Consider the following 22,210-nt stretch of genomic DNA (forward strand, 5'->3'; position numbering starts at 1 on the left):
TTGCTTTATTTAAAATATAGCAGCCCCTAAAGTCATATTTCTCAGAGAAACCAATGTTTAATGTTTTTTTTTAATGTTTTTTTTATTTTATTTTTTACATAAACTGGGAGTGGCAATATATTAAAATAACTATAAATTATAAATAATAGCTTATTTCCAGAAGTTCATGCCATATAGTTTATTTAACTTTTCTATCATATTCACATCCATCAAACTCTCATGCATACACACAAAGGACTTCATAGAGACAACAAAGAGTCACACATGCACATAGAAAAGTGCAAGAATGCCTTTATTGATAAACTTTACGTCGTCTTTCCATTATTTGCTAATCCAAAAGGAATACCAGTGTACACACATACCAGTGTAAGGTAATTTTATTTGCAGGCAGCTAAATTGCCCTTGTAAACACATTGTAAGACGAGGGGCCCCTCCATTGGTTCTGACAGGGCACAGATTATTTGAGCATGAAGTTAAAAAAAAAGAGGTTCCCTGGAGAACTGGAGCTGTTTACAAACGTATGGTATTGATTACATAGCTCATTTCACACAGTCATCTCTGTAATAGAAAAATGAATCATTTTTGGGATGAGGGTGAGATGTGCTGTAATTCACGGCTGGAAGGAAGGTTTGTGTGTGTGTGTGTGTGTGTGTGTGTGTGTGTGTGTGTGTGTGTGTGTGTGTGTGTGTGTGTGTGTGTGTGTGTGTGTGTGTGTGTGTGTGTGTGTGTGTGTGTGTGTGTGTGTGTGTGTGTGTGTGTGTGTGTGTGTGTGTGTGTGTGTGTGTGTGTGTGTGTGTGTGAGAGAGAGAATTGGGAACGATAGGTAAATATAAACAATGCAAGGAGGAGGAGGCGGCTGAAGGCAATTTGTGTGTAGGAATGTTTTCCCGTGATTTGTTGGTGCTGGTTTCATTTCAGCGTTCGCTCTTTGAAAGTCTGACCACAGCTGTAGGACACTCTATTCCATATTTTAACTGACTTTAGACAGCCTCTAGATTTTAAACAGATCATATGTTGCTGAAACAAACAAATATGGATCCCAGCAGTCCAGTGAAACAATCCATTCTAATTCAATCCCTACCATTGCAATACAGTATAATACACAAAGCCGTCAGCAGTTGTGAGTGAGACCAATAATGAAGCATGCTTGAGTAACAAATTGCTGGTTTATGAGTGTAACTCAATATTATGGGTTTATCAAGAGTCAGACTGTCATATATGAAAGCTCTTTTTCTGCTGTGTCCTTCAGCTCATTATGAGGGCTACACTTCAACTAGAGATCCATAAACAGAATTGTATATTGTTTCTAAAGGAATGCATAGCCATCCATCCATCCATCCATCCATCCATCCATCCCTCAAATGCACTTAAAGGGGTCATATAACAACTATTCGACTGTGTGCTGTGCATGTTTCTAGCACCTGAGAGAGCACTGACCGTTTCTACGCCTTTGTCATTTCTATGATAACAAATGCAAACTTCCCAATCTGGTACTTTCTGGTCCAGTCACGCTGGCAACGTTGATTGATTAACTTGGTCATCTGCAGCCTCTGGATCAGATTCAGGCTTAAATTGATAAGGTAGGAACAACATTATCATCTGTCAATGTTGCTTTGGGAGCTGATGTTTTCAAATATGGTAAGAAATGTGACTTTAAGTCCGATGCTTAAAGTATTTGAGCCAATCACAATGTACTGGATCGCTGGCCAATCAGAGCGCACCGCCCTTTTCAGACCGATGAGCTTTGTAAAAATGTGTTTTAGAAAGGAGGGGCATAGAGGAGCAACAATGTACAGTATGTAAAATAATGACTTTTTTAAACCAGAAACCACATAAATGCATTGCATTAAACCAAATACACAAAATAATTTTTCGTTAGATGACCCCCTTAATTTATTCACATTAAATGTTATCTTTAGCAAATCTCAAAATGAGCATCCATCCAGACATCGCGTGTAAATAATCATCAGTTTATCGGTATCAGCTAGAATTTTAGTGTCCGTGGATCCCTAATTTTCTCTTCTCCAGCTTGAACCAGTTATTCCAAGTATTCCGTAAACCTTGCTGAGGGAATGACCTACAAATCTTCGTCAACCCACCTTCAGTGGCATGCCCCTGGCTTTCCACCCATTCCAGCGGAAGGCTTCCTGCTGTCCCTCATACTTCTCCCTCTTTCTCTCCTGCGCCTCTTCCATCCTCTCCTTCAAAGGCACAGTTAGACTCGTAGACTCCGAAACCAGGATGATGTCCAGTCTAAGCGTGGTCTGGGTGATGTGTGCTGGAATTTTCAGCTGCCTGTCTAGGTCAGCTGTCATCACCCAGTCTCATGCTGTGTAGAGCAAGCCAACAGAGTTGTTTTTCACTCCTTGAGAAATGCAATCATCCTGGCTGTAGTGTTTGCACTTCTGCTCTTGCTGGACCCTTTGCTGATTGCCTCAGCTGTGGTCTTGAGAACTTGGTCGAAGAACATTGTCTCCAGCGATAACGGCCATCGCCCAGGGCCCAGGAGCAGCTGCTCAGGATGTGTTCAAAAGAGCCTGTCTTGGAACACAGGGGACATGCTGGAGTTTCTACCTTGCCCCCCCAAAAAACAGGTTGGCTGTGTTAGGGATTATGTTGTACACCCCCTGAATCAAAAACTTGATCCCTCGAGGTTTTCATTTCCATGTACCTACCAGGTGACCTTCTGCTCCATTGCCTGCTCCCACTTATCCAGAAGCCCTGTTTCTTCATTGGTACAACCTTGCTTGTTCGTCCTTCCTCCACTGAAGCACGGACCTCATCTTGCAGTAGTCCTGACCTTTCCTTCTTGCTGGCAGTATGTTCCAACATTTTTGGTGTTGAACTTCCGAGTTCAGCCATGCCCTGTGCCACAGTCCCGATGAGAGCCTTGTGCTTCAGCCTAGCTTCTGCCTGTTGGACTGCCTCAGCTGCCTTCCACTTTTTCCATGTCCTAACGCCGATGCCTGCTCTGTACACTTTAGCATCCTTCGATCTCAATACGGTTTGAATTGAATTCGAGCTTGAGCTTTGAGCGTTGCTGTTTCCTTACAATCCAATACCTTAAATTTCCTGGTAAGCCAAGGCTTGTCCACAGTTTTCAGCCACCTACCCAGATTGGACGTGATGGCCTTGATGGAGTCTGTTCTTTAGGGTGCAGCTGAAGACCTTCCCAAGACTCTTCACTGTTTTTTCTGTGAGAGACGAGATTAGGTCTTTACCCAGCATGAAGCGTAACTTGTCACCTTTCCATTCTTCAATGCTAAAAATTGGAATTTTGGTGGTTTTAAAACTCGTACTCAAACTCACAACATATAATTCTAGCTACAGAACTAGACAATATACTCTTTTTTTTTGTCAGTCAGGTGATCTCTTCCTTGTCGAAGTGGGCGTTTCTTGGCCAGAATAAGCTGCATTGTGGATCATGAGCCCCTTTCACACTGGGTAGTTCTAAGAACTAGCTGACAACTAAATGTTCCCCTAGGGCCATTTTCCTGGTTGCATTCGCACTGCCAGTAGGAACTCTGAAGTGACTTAAGCCGTACTGACGACACGGTGGACATTTATTTTGACGGCAATGAGAATGCCAGAGCTTGAGCACACCGCTCTCACATTCTCTTCTTTAGTTTATGATCTGTTTAACAGTCCTGTCTAATACGTTATAAGATGAAACTGTTATACAAAGAAAGTAGACATTAAAAAAAATAAAAAATAATTGGTGTGTGGTTGATACACTTATGTTATTGGTATTTCCTATTGTCCCCTACTCTGAAGTAGCACACCAAAAAATGGGTATTCCTCTATTACACTCTAAAAAAATATTTAAAAAATAAGTTACTTGGTTGCCATAATTTTGAGTTAATTGAATTAAAAAATTTAAGTTAATACAGTGAGCATTTATGATGATCGACAACCTTTATTCAAATATTATTACAAGATGTTGATGTAATGTAGCACATGTTTATTCTTAAGACATTTCAGGTCATTATTTTATTGATCATAATTGGTGATTCTGGTATGGTCTTGCTTGTTGTGCACACTGTAAAAAAATTTTTTTTTTTTTAAAGTTACCTGGTTTACTTAAAATTTGAGTTCATTGAAATTAAAAAATTATTATTAAAAAGAGTTAATACAATGAACATTTTTTGAAATTCGATAACCTTCATGAAATTATTTTAAAAAGATGTTGTAAGCATATTGGGTAATTGTGTGTGTTTTATTTTTGATGATGCAGTGAAACATGCCAAATAGTGCTATTTTCATGATTTATCAAATGTTTTATGTGGTTCAGATACAATAATATTTTGAGTTTCTATTTATTAAACAAATTTCCTTCATTGTATCAACTAAAATTTTTCATTTCAATAAACTCAAAATTTTAAGGCAACTAGGTTACTTACTTTTTTAAAGTTAAACCAACAAAAAAAATTACAGTGCAGTTTTCACTATTCACTATTCTGCAAGCATTTAGGGACTAGACATGTTGGTGTAAATAAATAATATGGATCAATAAAAAAAAGTAGACCTGTCTTGAGATATGACTTTTTCATTCAGTTCAAAATGAACACACGCAGAGATAAATTAGTTGGACAGGTTCTTGTCTTTTCTCTTAACAGAAAATTTTCACTCACAGACATCACACACATTTCATCCCTCTCAATTTTGAGTTCTTTTTTTGAGCAGAGCTTTTTTAATAGAATCTGAAGGGTTATCACCAGATTCATGCCGCTTTTTCTCATGTAATCATCTGTTCTGACAGTGCTATCATAAAGCTCTTTTCTTTTTATTTCTTTTTTTTTTCTCCTTGAAATGATTTTTTCCTTGTGAAAGGCTGGAGACTAACCTGCCTCGCTCTCAATGTAATCTCCCGGTTTCTAGAGATCTTCACACTTGTTTCCCCGTCTAACAATTTTTGACTTTGCGGTATGGCTAGATGTCTTTTCGCTTAATAGCATGTGTGTAGGTCATTTTTGCTTGAATTATAAAATAGATTTAAACATCACCAAGGTGCCTTTAATGAACACAAAACACATACAAGATATAGTGAGTTGATCAATAAATTATTTTATCTCAAAGTAATGTTCAACCTGCTAGTAATTGCAAATTTAGTTTAAATTGCCTCCAAAACATCAATAAGTGTTTGAAAGTCCTTGCTGGGGTAGTACATGGTTCTGCTGCTCTCAGCACACTTTGAATAGATGGACCTTTCAAAGATGATTTGTTAAGTCCTTTGTCCTAGCAGGCTAGCTCCTTCCTCTGGCTGCGTTTCTTGCCTGACTGCAAGGCGTTCAATCATTAAACATCAATCAGGCTTTTGAAATGCTTTCTTACTACGAGTAAGAGCTGCAGTTCCACACTTCAGGGTTTCTGCAGTTTGCTTTATAAATGCATTAGCCAGGCCGTGTACATGCTCACTCATGGGACATTTACACGGGCCAGTGGGTTCTTACGGTATTAGTCGTATTCTCTTGGGTCCGAGCAAGAGTCGGGTCATATGGACAGCAGGATCTCCTCAACTTTGTTTTTAGATCACTTATGAGGCCTAAATGTCTTGTTGGTTCACCTTTGGATCCTGAGAGTAACTTATATTTAGTGCAGGGGTTTTCAAACTTTATGAGGCCAAGGACCCCCAAATATAATTCACCTTTTATAGGGGACCCCTTCTTAAAATCCATTGATATATTTATTTGTATATGATAAAACAAAACTAAATATTTAAACCGTTAAATAAATATTGTGACACACAACATATTGTTTTCAAACTTAAATTGGCTATATTTAAAGGGGTCATATAACGCCATTTTTGTACAAGTTATATGATTCTTTAGTGTAAAACTTTGTAATATACTTTAATTTAAAAATTCTCATTAGTATTGTAAGAAAACACTCATTTTACCTGGTCAAAAACAGCTCTGACTTCACCAAGCCATTTCGGAGCATACGGCTTTAAATGATAAATGACTCCACCCCTCTGTTTTGTGGGCTGGCACGCGGAGCTGTTGCGTTTGACAACAGTAGAGGCGAAAGAATGGCGACGAGAGTCTCTGAGGACACACCTGTGCAACTTTATCTATTTTATCCGGAGTCGGACCCGGGACGAGATGACAGCTCCAACGAAATTCGACAATTAAGGCCAAACAGGGCATTTCTGAATGGTTGGTTAATGTAATGTCACTTTGATATGTCTTTATGTACTGGCAGGGTAACGTTGGCGTAGTGATATGGAATGCTATGTGTTTACTGATGTGTACGTTAGTTCATTGTAGAGGTTAGATCGGGCTCAAAAAATCAAGCCCGACCCTACCCGAGCCCGTGCACGTTGTGTCCGAGCCCGGCCCGGCCCGACACATTAACTGTAATTATGAGCCCGAGCCCGATTTAAACCCGACCATTGTTCAATACGTGGGCGTTTTGACGAGATCAAGCCTGTAATGAGCAAAGCGCAGCGAAGCGGACTGGTGAGGCTCATGATAAAACTACATTTAGTTTTCTCCACAGCGACTGTACAGCCGAATAACATTTTGTTGCAATATATTCATGTTTAACACTTTGAAGCTGCTTTGAAACAATCATCATTGTAAAAGCACTATAGGCTATAAATAAAGTTGACTTGACTCCGCTCAATAATCCGCAGACGCGCGCTCATGATCCGCTCACCGGTAAACTGATGTTTGCTCAAATCCAGCTCAGACATTTATCTGTAGCTTACTTTGTTCTAGCCATTAAACAATGTGTTATTTCCTTCATATTTATGTTTAAATATTATAATATTATTTTTACATTTCATCTGATTATGATGAGTGAAAAGATGCGAGTGGGTCAGAAATGATTTTGGTGTTTATATTTAGTTTAATATTAAGTTTTGTAGAAAGCATTTATTACATTTTGTTTAAATTGTATCTTAATTTAAAAAAAGGTTTCTTGGGCCAATTGCCTGGATTTAATAAATAAAAAGCAAATAGCAGACTATAATCGTGAGGTGAAGTCGTGGGAGTGATTGCTTTCATTCCTCATGAACTGGAGCGCGCGTCTCATAAATAAACCCAAACTCAGCAGCTACTCGCCTCACAGACATGAGAAATATGGGTATAGAAAGCTTGAAATGACCACTTTTAAACGAAACGATTCGAAGATATTTAATTAAGCAAAGTGCAGTGTTCACGCGAGCAGCTCTTGACACAGAGCGGTTCTGTTCAGCCGCTGCGCTCCATCACTGCTCGAGCTGTGAGTTTAACGCGCATTTTTACACTAATCCTGATTTGTGCAACTTTGTAGCCTACACATTTGTTTCTTAGTTGTTGTATTAGTTCTTACTTTGCTAAATATACATATAATTTCTGATTATAGCATAGCTTTCTGCCCACCCAATTAGACTAGTAAAGTAGGCTAATGATTAAAAAACAAACGCTTGATCACGGGCCCGGCCCGACCCGACCCGAGGATAGTGCAGGGAAATCTCAGCCCGACCCGGCCCGCGAGTCGGTTCGGGTCAGGTTCGGGCTCGGGCTCGGGTAGAGAATCTAAACTCTAGTTCATTGCCAGATTGTTATAGCTAATGCCAATAAAAACTTTTTTTCTGTTAATGTCGGTTTGTCAGTGATGCGTATCATTATTTATGCATTGTAATAACTGTTACAACACTATTTTTGTTTACAGTAACAGACACCGTTATAAACCATCTACATAATTAAGCTCCACGTTAACTTTAAAACCAGCATACACAGTTTGTAATAACGCAATAACCACAACCGGTTTGTTCATTGTACACATGGGATTGTGAATTATATTAAGAACGTTGTACATAGAAACTAAGCATGCCGTAATTTAACTTACCCACTTTAGCCGCATTCATAGTGAAGCGTTTCAAACTACACTTACTTCTGGAGGGGCAGCAGGAACATGACAGATCTTCATCCAGGAGCAGGAGTGTAGCAAAACCTGCTTTATACTGACCCTCGGGTTATAAAGCGGTATGGCGAGAAATGGTTCGCGTTCGCGCAGACATAAAAGCATTGACGAAAAAACAAAACTCAGCCACTGCGTCTTCAGCGGATCGGATTTAGGAACATCAAAATGACTGCTGTGTTCATTATTATACCCAAGAACAAAACACTACAATCGCTTACACGCCATTCTGCTCCAGCGTAATTGCTGATCTGTCGTGGGAGGGGTGTCTGACCATGTGACGTCACACGGTCGAACAGCATGACACCTTTAATGTTGGATGTATAAACCTGAAGAACAACATTTTCAATTAAAAATTATTTTTATAAACAACTTAAACAATAAATATATGTAAGCAGCTTAAGTATTGCATTAGGAATACTGCCTTACAACCCCAGAGCAAGATAGAGGGGACTATAGTGAGAAGAACTCACTAAAGATACAAAGCAAACATACAATTCTGGAAATTATGTATATGACAAGAAAGGAAAGAAACATTTAGAAATCAAACAGAATGTTCAGTAGTATTTATCCATTTTTGCTTTGCCTTTTTAATTTTCTGAAATTTTCTGGGCACCCCTTAGACCCCTCTTGTGCAAGACCCCTGGGGTTGAAAAAGGATTTCAGTCATTTGTTAGTATTCAGTATGTATCTCTTTATAAACTGAAATGGCAATATATATATTTTTATATATTTATTTATTTTCTATAATATACACATATACATAAACTACCATTCAAATTTTGGGGATTGGTAAGATTTAAAAAAAAAAGTTTTTAAAATTAAGTTTCTTACGTTCACCAAGGTGGCATTTATTTGATCGAAATACAGTTAAAAAAAAGTCATTGTGAAGAATTATTTCTATTTAAAACCTTATTCTAAAGTTTTAAATTTTAAACTTTTCTCTGAGGCCAAAGCTCAATTTTTGACAGTCATTACTTCAGTCTTCAGTGTCATATACTTCAGAAGGCCTCAGAAATCAGTCAAATATGCTGATTTGCTGCTCAAGAAACATTTCTTATTATCAGTGTTGACAGCAGTTGTGCTTGTTAATATTTTTTTGTGGAAGCTGTTTTCAGGATCTTTGATGAATTGAAAATTCTAAATAGCAACATTTATTAGAAATATGAACTTCTTTGGTACATAATAAATGTGTTTACTGTCACTTTTGATTAGCCTGACAAGCCAGACCCACATCAAGATGTTTGGTCTGGAATCTCACCATTGACAGGGCTCAATCCGAGGGGCGGGATAAACGGTTGTCTTTCAAACTCCCTCTGCACGCGATAGGATAGCGCTACAACCAACCAGAGCAACGAAGGTGAAGCAGAGCTCGCTGACTGATTAAACATTCGCCGTATCCGGTCGGCTAAACTCCGAACACATCTTGCCTTTTTAAGAATGACTTCAGTGCTGTTCTTTGTTCTTTTCTCAGAGAAAAGCTTAACTCCAAGTCTTCCAGAGTCACGGTCAAAGCTGATTCAAAAGACTGCCGTTCGCCAGTTTCTGTGTTTACTAGAAGCACACAAACGCAACTCGGCCGTCGTCATTATGGCCCCGCCCACCGACTCTATACATGATGTGATTGGCCCGTCCAGATTGTGAGGAATACAGCTCAGACAGCTCATTTTTTTTCAACACGAGAGCCTTTTAAATGTTTGTCTTTACACTTTTATATTCATAAGTTACTATATGGTGTGATTTCCAAACAAGTCTCAATGACTATAGGAAACTTAATGCTGCATATGTCATCAACAGAGTGATTGCTATTATAATGTGAAAATTCAATATATGGTTTTACAAATCAATTTTGGCAACCAAATGAAAACCACATTTCCACCTTTTGCTTCTGGAGCATTATGCCTGAGAAACGGCTTTTATTTCAAAGGTTGTGAACTATTAAGCTGACCAGTGCTGCTCTATGAGCGTTTTATTTTTCCTCTCCTCATTCAAGTAGATATCGATCCCTCTCTCATCAGAATTCACACTGTGCTCTGGTCTTCAGACACTGTTTGTCACGTACAATAGCACCGCTGAGTGCTGGTGCCGGCTGCATTCTCCGGGAACAGTCTTCGCACGCCCAAATTAGCCTCTCCAATTACCTCGCCCAAGCCAAGAGCTCTGAGGTCGCTGTTCCGATGGCTGTCTTTCTTCTTGAACAGATCACTGACTCTACCTGGAACCATAAATCATTTTCCTCAAAACCCACGAGCTTAGTAACAAAGCTCTGTTTTCTTCAGCAAAACCGGAGTTTTGCTAGATTTTGAAAGCACTTGCAGTGTTCTTGTTTTGTGGGTCTGGATGTTTGTTTGTCGGCTTGTTTGGTGGACACGAATGGATGTTATGACATTTGTAATCGCTCGTATTTTCTCAGACATTTTGTCTATAAATTCAAACTAGACTGTCATTTCTCCCCAATAGACCTGTTGAGTATATTGAACTTGCTCATTTTAGTTGTATTGCAATGACATTTTGAATTCTTCACTGTGGTGAGTTCTCGTGTATCTCTTCAACCATACATGCTGTCAGCGATTCTAGACATTAATAAACTCGTCAAGTCTGGTAGTGTTTGGGTTTCAGTGATTCTGGCCCTCTAGCGATCTTTCAGGACAGCCAATCAATCACAACGCATATCATTTCATTCAGACACTGGCAAACCCTGGGGCGAACATTTCAATCAAACGCAGAGTCATCAATCTCCAACCCGGTGACCGATGCAACTTATTCGATGGCTGGCGACGTGATTTGTTGAGACAAAAGATCAGACAGTCTTGCAAAAGCTCCTGAAATGTGTGCCTGACGTTTTCTCACCCGGCAAATCACTAGGGATTGTTGTTTTGGCAGTCAACCGACTGTGTAAAGCTCATACAAACATTTTGTGACACAATATTCATTATCACTTATTTAACTCATAGCTAATACTAACGCCATAGTAAAAACGAATTATCTTCCTTTAAAATAAAACTAAACAAAATAAAATGGTTACCATTTTTATTGTGGTAATTGCTGAGTGTGAACTATATATTTTCAATTTTGGCAGCTTAATTAGGCAACTAAATGTTAAATGGTCAGGATGTTTAAATCTACAATTAGTCATGATTAATGTATTCCTTTTAGTGATTATTATTTATTTGTTTGCACAAGACTACTTGTATGACTGGAGTCTTCATTTCATGCAAATGTACATGATGTTAATCATTTTAATAAAACAGTAGTACTTTAATTTTAGTTGAGAGTTTGAACTATGGCTGAACTTCTCTTTGTTTTTTTTTTACCCTCTGATCTCAAATTGAGTTTTCTGCTTCCACAATCAGCTCTACCTATTAGAGTCTGCAGATGTTTTTATTTGATGGTTGGCTAGGCTGCAGACGCCACTTCAGTTAAGCTTGTATTTCAAGAGCACGAATGTCCCCCTTCCCCTCTTTCTCTCTCTCTCTCTCTCTCTCTCTCTCTCTCTCTCTCTCTCTCTCTCTCTCTCTCTCTCTCTCTCTCTCTCTCTCTCTCTCTCTTTCTCTTTCTCTTTCTCTTTCTCTTTCTCTTTCTCTCTTTCTCTTTCTCTCTTTCTGCGGCCTTCAAATAGTGCCAGCCATAGCAAGCGCCCCCCTTGCAAATCTGCGTGCTTCAAACGCTGTTACGTTTTAGATACAGCTGACTGGCCCTGACTGATAATACCCCACAATTTAATTTCCCAGGTATTAAAGAGGACTTGCTGGTTTTTGAATTGGATGTACTTGTTGGGGGTATTTGGGGAGGACAGAATTTTTTTTTTCTTCTTCTTCCCTCTCTTTACCTTGCTCAAGAGGTCTGAGAAATTAGTTTTCATGTTTTCAGTCTTAAAGAGATAGTTCACCCAAAAGTGAAAATTGTATGTTTATCTGCTTACCCCCAGGGCATTCAAGATATTGGTGTCTTTGTTTCTTAAGTAGAATACAAATAAATATTTTTCATTATTGTGTAATGCTTGTGAAAATCTATGAGAGTAAAAAAACAAAACATGCTCAGACAATCACTTCAGGCGCTTGTGTAAACTATGCCAGTTCGTGTACAGACCTCGCGCATCGGAAGTGTCCGTTCACTGCTCTGGACATAGTGGTGTATTAGACGTAAAAAATATATTTTTTTTTATATAAATACTGTTCGGTTTCTCGCAGAAACCGATTATTTCGTGTCTTAAGACATCAACGTGTCGCCACAAGCCGCATGGTTTAATTAGGATTTGTCTGTGCATTTTTTTATTTTTTTTACTCTTATAGATAACATTATACGACTGACAGACTTTAATGATTGGAGTTAAAAAAATCTTCATTTGTGTTCTACTGAAGAAACAAAGTCACCTATATCTTGGCAGATACTTTTTTCCATAACATTTTCGGGTGAACTATCCCTTTAAGTGAGAGAGACAGGCTTTTTTTGTGTCTCTGCAGTATGAATGGAGAGGTTTTAGTATTTGTGCAGGATGGTGTTTCTCGTGCGTATGTGCTGATATTTGAAAAATCTGTACGATTTGCAGCATTTTTAATAGATAACATATGTTAACATTTATCCCACAAGACAAAATAATACTTCAATTCACACAATCCTTTGTTATATAATAACCTTGGTTTGTAATCTTGTTTTGCCTACTTGGCGGTGTAGGTGTCCTGAGTTGATCTCAACATCATATAACTGCTGTAGGGATGATTAAAAATAGAAAGAATGCTGCAAAACCCAAGAACTTAGTGGACTTGTAGGATTTTTGCTCAAGGTGTCAAATACTGGTGGGCAGATTGACTGCTCTGGACAAGCTATAGGCTAACAAATGTCTACAAGCAGTCATTGATTCTTGCAAATATATTAGGAATTAATAGTCTGTAAATGTAAGTTTTTGTTTGTTTGTTTTTTTATATTGGAGGTGCTATTTATGTATTTACTAGGATTATTTTGAGTTTTTCATGGAAAGCATCTAACTTGTAATGCGTTACCCCCAACATTTTATATCAAATGCTCTTTATTGCCAAACGTTTTGGGACACCTGTCTTTTCATGCACATGAACTTTAATGACATCCCATTCTTAATCCGTAGGGTCTTAATAGTTTAAGAGTCGGCTCACCCGTTGCATCTTTGGTGCTTTACACCACTGTATCCAATGTTTTGCATTGTACTTGGTGATGTAAGGCTTGAATACAATTGCTCGGCCATGGAAACCCGTTCCATGAAGCTCTCTACACACTGTTCTTGAGCTAATCTGAAGGCCTCATTAAGTTTTGAGGTCTGAAGCGGTTGACTCTGCAGAAAGTGGGCGACTTCTGCGCACTGTGCACCTCAGCATGTGCTGACCCCACTCTGTGATTTTTACATGGCCTACTACTTTGTGGCTGAGTTGTTCTTTTCCAATTTCTTCCACTTTAATACCACTAACAGTTGACCGTGGAATATTTAGTAGTGAGGAAATTTTACGAATGGACTTGGTGCACTGGTGGCAACCTATCATGGTACCACTCTTGAATTCACTGAGCTCCTGAGAGCAACCCATTCTGTTACAAATGTTTGTAGAAGCCGTAATGCTAGAAGTTCTAATGCATGCCTAGGTTCTTGATTTGATACACCTTTGGCCATGGACGTGATTTGTACACCTGAAATCAATTATTTGAGGGGGTGTACCAAAACTTTTATCAATATAGTGTAGCTTTATCATGGCAGTACATGCAAACTAGGATCTATGTGCCAACTATGGAAGCTATTAGTGAATCTGCAAAATGATACAATCCTGCTTATGTGTGTGCTTTTCGGTGTTTTTCCTCTCGTCTCCTCGTCAGCTTGGGGTCCCTGCTGATTCCTCCTTGTTCACTGAGTTCTGTAGCCTTTGCTGCCCACCTGCAGTGCCAGTGTTCTGAAACTGGCCCTAATTGGCTGGGTCTCCGGTTGGCACCGGTGCCCGGCACTCACCCCGGCAGCTAATTGGCTCAGCCGGCCGCCTGTTTCCACGAGCTTTGGGCAGGGTTGGATTGATGGATGGCAGCAGGTGTCAGGAAAGCTGCTTTCTGACAGAGCAGCTTGTGAAGTCAATTTACAGCCCAAAAGGCAACAGGAGGGTTTCTACATGTAGCCGTGCCTCTAGAGAGAGAGAAGGTATTTGAAAACACTGCTATTTTTAGACCTCATTTTAAATCTTGAGACTGACTTCCCCAGTTATATAAAATGAAAAAAAAAAAAAAAAATCACTTTCTTGGCGAAGGTGGCAGAGCTCCAGACAGACTGAAATAAGTGGGGATATAGCTGTTATGATCTGGGCTTTCCTTTTCCACAGCCCTAATCCTTGATTATCACACTTCATTACAGGCGTAGATTTGCAATTAAAGTTTGCCTGAAGCATTGCGCGTAGTACAATGAACAAAGGTGTATTTTGACTTTATACTGAGGTGAAGGACACTGAATTAAAGAAAAAAAAGTGGAACATTGACAGAAATTAAAGGGGAGTCTAATACCGTTTCATGCATTCTGACAAATTTACACGGTTAAAGAGTTGGATTCTCTAAAGAAGTGTGTTTTTGGTTATAAGGTAAAGATAACCTTGTTCAGCCTCTCAAATAACCCATCGTTAAGGAAACTGTGGATGCAGTTTGTTTTTCCAGAGCCCCAACAGGGTTTTGCAAGAGTATTTGTTTGTTCTGCATCAAACTGCATCAAATATCTTTTTTTTGTTGGCAATTGTTGTGTAAGTGCATTTAATGTAAACAACAAGTTATTCAGGGGTAATGTCATGATGTATCGTACGTGTGTGTGTGTGTATGTGCGTGCTTGAGTGTGTGCCGTTCGCGACTATGCACGCCTCTGCGAGTTTGGCTGTTTTTGGAAAATAATCGGTACAGCATATTTGTCTTTAAAAAAATATGATAAAACTAAAGACTCTTCGGAGATATGAAGGACACAATACTACTCTATAAGTTATGTACCATTTAAGAATAAAGTATCTGTAGTTGTCAGTATTGCATGGATTGCTGAAATACTTAATTCTGATTGGTCGGTTTTAGAATCCTATGCAATAAATATATTTCACTTTTTTAAAATCGTGTTTTATTTTTCTTGTTTTTCTGCTCTGCAGTCTCTTTTTCTCACATAAAATAGTCAAACTCAAATCAATATTTCAAGTCTGTTCATTTATTAATTTATTTGGTAAGTAGACAATTAATAAGCAGTATAATGTACACTCAGACGGTCATTATAGCAAAATAAACTCTTTCAGTGTGATTTAAGACCGCTGCTCGCCCCATCTGGGTTCATTTTGTGGTAACGACCGGCCAACTGTACATTATCCCTTGCTAAATTTACATAGTAAACATGATTGAACACGCATCTTTGGGTGAAAAGGGCTGTACTCGGATGTGAATGGACCAGTTCATGAGGTTTCTCCAGTTGGACAAACGCCATAATTAGATTTCCACTAATGCCCATATTGACATTGGCTTTATCCACCCTTGATTCATTCTTTGTGCACTTGCTGCTACCAGCTGCCTCAGTTTCATTTTGTTTCCTTATCTGCATTAGTAAAATAGTAAAAAACATGTTTTTTTGCAAATGAAGACAACACTTTATACAGTGAATTGAGGCACAAAGATAATTGCTCAGTGTAGTGAGAGCACAGTCCTGCTGTTTATCTGCCTTTAATTGGGAAGATGCCCAAATGTGAGCACCGAGAGAGCGGCCACGTGGGAGTTATTGTCCTGCCACCGGCCACAGATCTGCAGTAGAATCTTTTAGCACAATCTAAATTCTAACTTCCCACTTTGTGTGTGTGTGTGTGTATGTGTGGGAAAACGTACGTCTCAGAATAACATGAAATAAATTCTGAAATATGTCTTAGCACAAGTTCTAAGCGCTTTAGTGTGTTGCTGTGCAGTGGCTAAGTTGTTTTGGGTGGTTTCCAGGGCATTTCTAGGTGTTAGGATTTTCAACTCCAAACTTCTATGACATAAGTTCAGTGGTCTTCAGTGGAGTCTGTCATATATTTTTTGATCTCAAAAAAGTATGCTAAATTATGCAATTGAGTTAATTTTAACCAAAGTGTATACCCGTGGTATAGTGTTAGGTAACCCACTGATGCTGGCCAAAAGTAACATTTAGATGATTATGTGCTGCTCGCTATCCTCTCAATAACAATATAAACACAAAGCAAAAATGACAGAGGTGAGAAAACAGCAGTTAAGAAAGTACTTGCACCTAGCGATGTGGGTATGTTTGCACAAGCTCTGAAATTCTGCACTTCAGTCAAGTCGCATCACTTTGTTTATTTATATACCACTTTATATAATATATTTTGTTTTTAACCAGCAGGTTTAGTTTTGCACATAAAAAAGCAGTGTCACTTTCAACTACATCTTAAATTTCTACCTTAAAGCAGCTTTCTAGTGTGTTTGTTTTTACTTGCACATGACCTTGACGGACAGAACAGAACAAATGAACCGGAGATTTCCACATCAGCAAAACAGAGCTACTTACTACAGAGCTACCTACCTATTACATCACCACAAACCAGCTTGAAGGGTCTACCAGTTGAACTTAAGCATAACTCCAGAAACAAAACTTTTTTTCTTGGTTTTGTTTGAAATGACCACCCCAGTTTTAAAAGTGTTAGCACACCCAAAAATGAAAATTATCCCATAATTTACATCCTAGGTGTATATGACATTTTATTTTAGACGAATACATTCAGAGTCATATTAAAAAATATCCTGGCTAATCCAAACATTATAATGGCAGTCAATGGCAGCCCAAAATTTGAAGACCAAAAAAGGATATCCATCCATTATAAGAGTAATCCGCTCGGCTCCGGGGGGTTAATAAAGGCGAATCAACATATCACCATCGAACATAGTGAATCAACATATCAAGTGAATCAACATAGTGAATCAACATATTACCATATTCACCATAATCACCATATTTAACATGTTATAAAGTAAAATATCTAGAATCCGATGGACCACCTTCCGTATTCAAATTACAAAGAAAGTATAATGCCTCTCGCAGCCAGTCAGCCAAATATATTTTACTTCTATCTACCAAGAAAGCTTGGTAGAGCCAGGACATATTTTAATATAACTCCAATTGTATTTGTCTGTAGGAACAATGTCATATACACCTAGGATAGCTTAAGGCCAGAGGTAATTTTTCTCTTTGATCATCGCAAGTGATAAAGGAAAAAAAGTCAGTTACTGTAGGTAGAAATGGTCAAACAAGGCTCACCTTGAACTGCAATAGAAATAAAGTTGACTGAGAGATACCAAGGGCAGCCCTCCTTTACCCAGAAGGCCCCAGCGGACATGAATATGTAAACAGCTCCATCTCATTACAGTACTGCCTGACTGAGGTCATACACACAAAAGTCATGCGGTCACCATCAGCAGGAAATCCAAAGTCAACTGCATGTCTGAAGGGCAACCACACTTCTCTTTCTCTCAATTATGTATCTCAATTTTTACCTTGACCCGCTCTCTCTCTGTCTTTGTCTCTTTCTCTTTCTCCCTCGCTCTCTTATTTGTTCCCTCATTCCCTTGAGGTAGAACTTTATTCCAAAGGCAATTGTTCAGCCTTTCAGGTCCCTCCGTGTGTCCTCTAGTTGGATATTAGAGAGTGGAACGCTCTTTTGCTTTGTCCTGGATCTCCGCTCTATTGTCTACCTCTGCTTCTCTCTGTCTGCAGGGGTGTCTCTCTCCTCTTTATTCGGCTGTTCTCTCTTGGTGGTAATAGATGGCTTAGCCCTCCTTAGAGACCGCTCTCCATGAACGTGACTGATGATTTGATTTCCCCATGGTTTTACCCATATGGCCTCAGCAGAGATAACACAAGCTGAAAAGTGCTTCAGCCATCAGTTTATACCTCGGGCTGCTGATCAGTCAATTAATCAAACTGTGTGATCAGGTTGGTCCAAGCTTGACCTGTAGACTGACAGCTGGCCTGGCAGTGACAGTGACATGGGCTCTAAACCTCAATATGACGCATACAGCCATTTTGCATATCGGAAAATTAGGATACATTCACACCACCAGGAAAAGTGCCACATTTTTTTGCTTACTTTCAACATTTTTGTAAGTCTGTTAACATAGCATTTTAATTGTGGCTCAGACAATGGTCTTGACTGCGAAAAAGGAAAATTGATAAATTGATTTTATATAATTAATTAATTAATTATTCATTTTAAAATCGACTTTATTTAAATTAACTTAATTCAAGTAATTGACTACAACTGTACAATTAAAACATATATAAAGGTGGTATATATTGTAAAATTTATGAATATAGTTAATTATTGAAATCATAAATACTTTAAAAACATAATTAGTTAATTTATTACATTCTATTATTATTATTTTTACACACACACACACACACACACACACACACACACACACACACACACACACACACACACATATAATATATAAACACCTCACCATCGCATAAGTAATTTTGCAGAATGTCACATTAGATTCATGTAATTAATGTAAAAATTAATTGTTATCAGGCTGTTCATGCTGAAGTCACATTACCAAAATATAGCTGCAAGCAGCCATTATCGGGGCCAAGCGCAAAGAAGAAGACAAGACATGCCAGCATGGCTGGAAGTCTCAAGCCAACTGCAACAATGAGCCATTAAGGACCTATTAAGTTGATTTTAGGCAAAATAGCAGTCAAATTTTAAATACAGTCAATAATAATGGTTTAATGGTTTATCACTTTCGACCAATAGGTGTCACTGTTACGAAACTGATGTGGTTTAGTCAGATTGAGATGACAATGACACATGCAAAGTTTGGTGTCAATATGTCAAAGCATTGCAGAGATACAGCCTCAAGAGTAATTTTTGCATCATGGCTCAACTCTGTTGCAGTGGTATATGAAAACTGTTTTGTCTATCAATCCGAAATCCATAACTATTTGTCAGCATGGTCTGAAGACGATACGGATCAATTTTGGTGAAAATCGGACAAACGGTCTAGGATGAGTTTGAAAAAGTAGGTTTTTAACAAATAACAAGACGGAGGACAGATAGGTTTGCAAAATATGGCACAATTGGTATCCATGTTCTCGGCATGAGCCATTGACTGTATTATGACCAGTTTCATTACAATGGGTTAATTTAATCAAAAGTTATTCGCATTTCTGTACATTTTATTACAACTTTTGACCACAAGGTGGCGCTACCCCGAAACTTTTTGAGTATCTTCAGGACATGGAGCGGAAGACACATACCGAGTTTTGTAACGATACGCTAATGCATTCTTAAATTATAGCATTAGCATTTTAAACCATAATACTGCATTGAAGTCAATGGGAATTTCATGTTTTGTTTTATTATAGCGCCACCAAGAGGCACAATCCCACCAATTTTTTTATGTGTCCTCATAGTGAGCCCATACATATGTGTGTCAAGTTTGGTGAAAATATCTCATTTTGTTTTGGAGTTATAGACATTTATATGAAAAAACACGTAAAAAAGGACTGACACCTGACTTTGATTGGATTTTACTACCCCTTACTATCAATATTTTGAGATTTGGGCATTAGCGTATAGCTATCGACCTATGTTTCCGAACTTCTGAGGCTGGTTTCGTCTCGATCGGACTAGCGGTTTCGAAGATATCAGCAAATGTTTTTTAAGCACTAAATTACAACTCTGCGCAAACCATATGCCGAAACCTGGCAAGTCTGGTATCGTTGGAGTCGGCAAGGATTCAGGAGACCAAAAAACACACTCCCATCAAAATATGTCAACCACACCCAAAGTTATAAGCGTTTGAAAAAAAAAATTCTCCACTAGGTGGCGCTGTTTCGAAACTTCTCAGGCTACTTCAGGGCATCGTGGTGATGACCCATACCAAGTTTCATAACAATCTGTTCATGCGTTCATAAAATACAGCATTTTTGCACATAATTCAAAATGGCCGACATCCAAAATGGCCGACATGGTAAAATTGGATATCAGTCGACTCGGCATGACGCCCTGAATCTAATGAGACCAATTTTATGATTTTTGGATAAACGGTTCAGAAGTTATAAGCCAAAATAGGCATTTTTCGTATCTCCGGACAGGTAGGTGGCGCTGCGCCGAAACGCTGCATGTTGCTTCAAGTCATGCTTGTGATGACATGTACCAAGGTTGGTTTGAATACGATAAAGCGTTGCGGAGATATAGCCTTTAGTGTGTTTTTGCAACCTCCACGTAAAATTTGTTTGTGCGTTTATTGGAAACGATTGGACGAATCAACTTGAATTCCATAACTTTTTGTCAACATGCTCTGAAGATGATCTGTTTCAATTTTCGTGAAAATCGGAGCAACGGCCTAGGAGGAGTTCGAAAAAGTAGGTTTTTCAGAAAATTCAAAATGGCGGGAAAATTTGCATACCGGAAAATGACATCATAGGGTGAAATCGAATCGGCTTGAGCCAAGGAATCCGATGAAAAAAGAATTTTGTTTCTAGCCCTTAGGGGTCAAAAGTTATAAGCATAAATATGAGTGAAACTTTGGACAGGTGGTGGCGCTAGAGGGATTGAGTTAGAGGCACCAAATTTGCTATAGTGACAGCTCAGACTGGCCTCTATGAGTGTGCCAAATTTCACAACTTTTTACCATACGGTTCTATGGGCTGCCAGAGACTCCTATGGCGGAAGAAAAAGAAAAAGAAGAAGAAGAAGCAGAATAATAAATATAGCTGCAAGCAGCCATTATCGGGGCCAAGCGCAAAGAAGAAGACAAGACATGCCAGCATGGCTGGAAGTCTCAAGCCAACTGCAACAATGAGCCATTAAGGACCTATTAAGTTGATTTTAGGCAAAATAGCAGTCAAATTTTAAATACAGTCAATAATAATGGTTTAATGGTTTATCACTTTCGACCAATAGGTGTCACTGTTACGAAACTGATGTGGTTTAGTCAGATTGAGATGACAATGACACATGCAAAGTTTGGTGTCAATATGTCAAAGCATTGCAGAGATACAGCCTCAAGAGTAATTTTTGCATCATGGCTCAACTCTGTTGCAGTGGTATATGAAAACTGTTTTGTCTATCAATCCGAAATCCATAACTATTTGTCAGCATGGTCTGAAGACGATACGGATCAATTTTGGTGAAAATCGGACAAACGGTCTAGGATGAGTTTGAAAAAGTAGATTTTTAACAAATAACAAGATGGAGCACAGATATGTTTGCAAAATATGGCAAAATTGGTATCTATCTTCTCGGCATGAGCCAATGAATGTATTATGACCAGTCTCATTACAATAGGCTAATTTAATCAAAAGTTATTAGCATTTTTGTACATTTTATTACAACTTTTGACCACAAGGTGGCGCTGCCCCGAAACTTTTTGAATATCTTCGGGACATAGAGCGGAAGACACATACCGAGTTTTGTAATGATACACTAGTGCATTCTTAAATTATAGCATTAGCATTTTAAACCGTAATACTGCATTGAAGTCAATGGGAATTTCATGTTTTGTTTTATTATAGCGCCACCAAGAGGCACAATCCCACCAATTTTTTTATGTGTCCTCGTAGTGAGCCCATACATATGTGTGTCAAGTTTGGTGAAAATATTTCATTTTGTTTTGGAGTTATAGACATTTATATGAAAAAACACGTAAAAAATGACTGACACCTGACTTTGATTGGATTTTACTACCCCTTACTATCAATATTTTGAGATTTGGGCATTAACGTATAGCTATCGACCTATGTTTCCGAACTTCTGAGGCTGGTTTCGTCTCGATCGGACTAGCGGTTTCGAAGATATCAGCAAATGTTTTTTAAGCGCTAAATTACAACGCTGCGCAAACCATATGCCGAAACTGGGCATGTCTTGTATCGTTGGACTCGGCAAGGATTCAGGAGCCCAAAAAAGCTACTCCCATCAAAATTTTTCACTCACACCCAAAGTTATAAGCGTTTGAAAAAAAAGAATTATCCACTAGGTGGCGCTGTTTCGAAACTTCTCAGGCTACTTCAGGGCATCGTGGTGATGACCCATACCAAGTTTCGTAACAATCCGTTCATGCGTTCATAAAATACAGCATTTTTGCACATAATTCAAAATGGCCGACATCCAAAATGGCCGACATGGTAAAATTGGATATCAGTCGACTCGGCATGACGCCCTGAATCTAATGAGACCAATTTTATGATTTTTGGATAAACGGTTCAGAAGTTATAAGCCAAAATATGCATTTTTCGTATCTCCGGACCAGTAGGTGGCGCTGCGCCGAAACGCTGCATGTTGCTTCAGGT

The 22,210-nt window shown here is 38.7% G+C and overlaps 1 protein-coding gene across 6 annotated transcripts in view; it reads left to right on the plus strand.

Moving 5' to 3' along the window:
• chchd3a (coiled-coil-helix-coiled-coil-helix domain containing 3a) overlaps window positions 1–22,210 on the plus strand; it is a 95,048-nt gene that overhangs the window by 35,004 nt on the left and 37,834 nt on the right. The gene's annotated exons all lie outside the window — the stretch shown is intronic.

This window comes from Pseudorasbora parva, chromosome 20, assembly GCF_024679245.1.
Source record: "Pseudorasbora parva isolate DD20220531a chromosome 20, ASM2467924v1, whole genome shotgun sequence".
NCBI classification, from domain to species: Eukaryota; Metazoa; Chordata; class Actinopteri; order Cypriniformes; family Gobionidae; genus Pseudorasbora; species Pseudorasbora parva.